Source organism: Suricata suricatta, chromosome 7 (genome assembly GCF_006229205.1).
Source record: "Suricata suricatta isolate VVHF042 chromosome 7, meerkat_22Aug2017_6uvM2_HiC, whole genome shotgun sequence".
Lineage (NCBI taxonomy): Eukaryota > Metazoa > Chordata > Mammalia > Carnivora > Herpestidae > Suricata > Suricata suricatta.
Genome location: NC_043706.1, coordinates 123,954,849 through 123,957,608, shown reverse-complemented (window position 1 = coordinate 123,957,608; position 2,760 = coordinate 123,954,849).

Here is a 2,760-nt window from a genome sequence, read left to right as displayed (position 1 = left end):
GTTCTGAGGTGAGGCCCGTGCTGCCAGTCCGGGCCAGTTCTGGCCATACCACATGCAATCTGGCTCTGGATACTGCCCATGTGGGTACAGAGCTCCTGAAGAGGGCCTGGGAATCGGGCTGCTCTACACCAGGCCAAGTGATGTTTTCACAAGGTGATGTAGCCTTTCCCTTGTGCCTCTAAGACAACTCTGCTACTCCAGGCCGGCCACCTTGCTGGTTCTCTGGCTTCCATGCAGAGGCCGCAGGATTCTAGGGAAACAGTGTGTGTGTCAGTGAGGGGCCAGCTCATTCTTTATTTCTCTGACTCCAAGATATGCAAGGAGCATCTGATTACACTTAGCCTGCTCTTAAAGAAATGCAAGACTCAGTTTTAAAAATGGAATACAGTAACTTAAAAGATGTCCACTCCTTTACACGTGGGTCAGCATCCCAATGTGCAGGGGACAGGTCAGCTGAAAGTTGCTACTTCCTACATGGAAGATAGAGTTCTTGGAAGTAAAAGAACGTGACAATGGAAGTTCACAGTTCACATAATCTGTGTGTTGCCCACTCACATTTAAAGTTCTTTACTGGGGCTTCTGGGTGGCTCAGTTGGTTAAGCATCTGACTTTGGCTCAGGTCATGATCTCAAGGTTCATGGGTTCGGGTCCCACGTTGGGCTCTGTGCTGACAGCTCAGAGCCTGGAGCCTGCTTCTGATTCTGTGTCTCCCCCTCTCTCTGCCCCTCCCCGCTCATGTTCTATCTCTCTCTGTCTCTCAAAAATAAGTAAACATTAAAAAAATTAAAAAATTAAAAAAAAATAAAAAGTTCTTTCTGCCCTGTGGGGTGTCTGGGTGGCACAGTCAGTTAAGTGTCCAACTTTTGATCTTGGCTCAGGTCATGATCTCATAGTTGGTGAGTTCCAGCCCTGCATCTGGCTCTGTGCTGATGAAGCCAGGGAGCCTGCTTGGGGTTCTGTCTCCCCTTGTCTCTGCCCTTTCCCCCACTTGTGTGCTCCTGCACTCTCTCTCAAAATAAATAAATGAACATTTTATTTTATTTATTTAATTTTTTTATGTTTTTATTTATTTTTGATACAGAGAGAGAGCGAGAGCATGAGGGGGAGGGGCAGAGAGAGAAGGAGACACAGAACTGGAAGCAGGCTCCAGGCTCTGAGCTAGCTGTCGGCACAGAGCCCGACGCCGGCTCGAACCCACCAACGTGAGATCTGACCTGAGTCGAAGTCGGAGGCTTAACCGACTGAGCCACCCAGGTGTCCCACAAATAAACATTTTAAAAATCATATAAAAATAAATAAAAGTTCTTGGCTGCCCTTCTGCAAACATGCCTTAATTTCTAGCTATGAAAATGAAAAAAAAATGGTGATACAAATTCTGCTTATTTTATCTAGTCACCAAATTGACCAATTTTTAGTTGGTTCTTTCCAGTCTTTTGAACTGTTAATCACTGTAAAAGCCAATCAGGATTATCCGACTGGTCAATTTCAGTTTGGCCAAGACATAAAAAAGCAGGATGTAAATTACACTCAACTCAATTCTTTCACAATATGAATTTGGGAGAAGGCTCTTTTCTCAAATACCATGACCCACATCTCACTATAAACACCAATTGTATTTAACAAGTCTGAGCAGCTTTGTCCAACCTGATCTGCAAAGTCAGATCAACAATCTCTGATATTGTCTACACATGTTGTAGGGCGAAACATTACCAGCACAAGAAAATGGAGGGTCCTGATGGAAAACAGACGTAGCTAGGGGGGATGTAAGAAAATGTACCTTTTCTGAACAAGAAACTTGGCCTCATGTAGATGGGAGGTTGGGTCCCAGCTCAGAGGCCTGACCTCAGAGCCCCGAGTGTGAAAGGGGTCACGACGGATGGGGGTGGGTAGGGTGCACCACTGCGGGGGGCCTTTGGCTGCCTTGGGTGGTTTCGATGTTCGCTTTCGTTTCCACCTTCTGAGCTTCCATGCATCCTCCCTCGATGCAAATCGGAAAGCAATCCCTGGGCACTTAACAAATCCGTGGACTTTTAAAAACAGTTCTACAGCTCCTAAGCTAATGCGTTGTTCAAGAGCATTTAAAAATGATTAATTATTCAATCCCCATAACCTCTCCGTGCGGGTAGCTCCACACTCTCATTTCCACTTAAAATCCCGAGGTACGAGAGACAAAGGTAAGGGGTTTGCCCCACGTTGCACGGCACAACCCGCCCTCGGCCGAGTTCCTGCTTCTGCCAGCCCCCGCGCACAGACCGCGCAGAGGGACCGCGGCGCTAGGCAAGCAAGGGCCAAGCGAACCGGCTGCAAACGCAGAGGTGCTGGATCGAGCCTGTCAAATAACAGCGAGAAGCAGAGGAGCCAACAGCCTGGCCAAACTCTGAGCACCACCTGCGTGGTTTTTACGGGCAGGAAAAACTCAGACCCTGAGTCCTCTGACCAGCACCTCCCTCCCCCAAGAACTCTTTATTTCAAAAGCACTAGTAGTTAGGAGGGTGTCAAAAACCTGCTTTGGCCCTAGCCCCCCAAATGAAGGGACCGCACCCTTCCGCGGGATCAAAGTCTCTTTCTGAGCAGCCGGGGCTCCGGGCACCGCACGGCCGCGCTCGCTAACCTGGAGGGCTGCGCCCTCGCTCGCAGAGACGCGCGCCCACCCGGCGCACCGACCGCAGCCCGGCTGGAGCATCTCCGGCCCAAAGAGCCGGCCGCCGGCCGCGGAGCCGGAGGACCCTCCGCTGCGCCCTCCCCGGCGCTCAGCGCAGC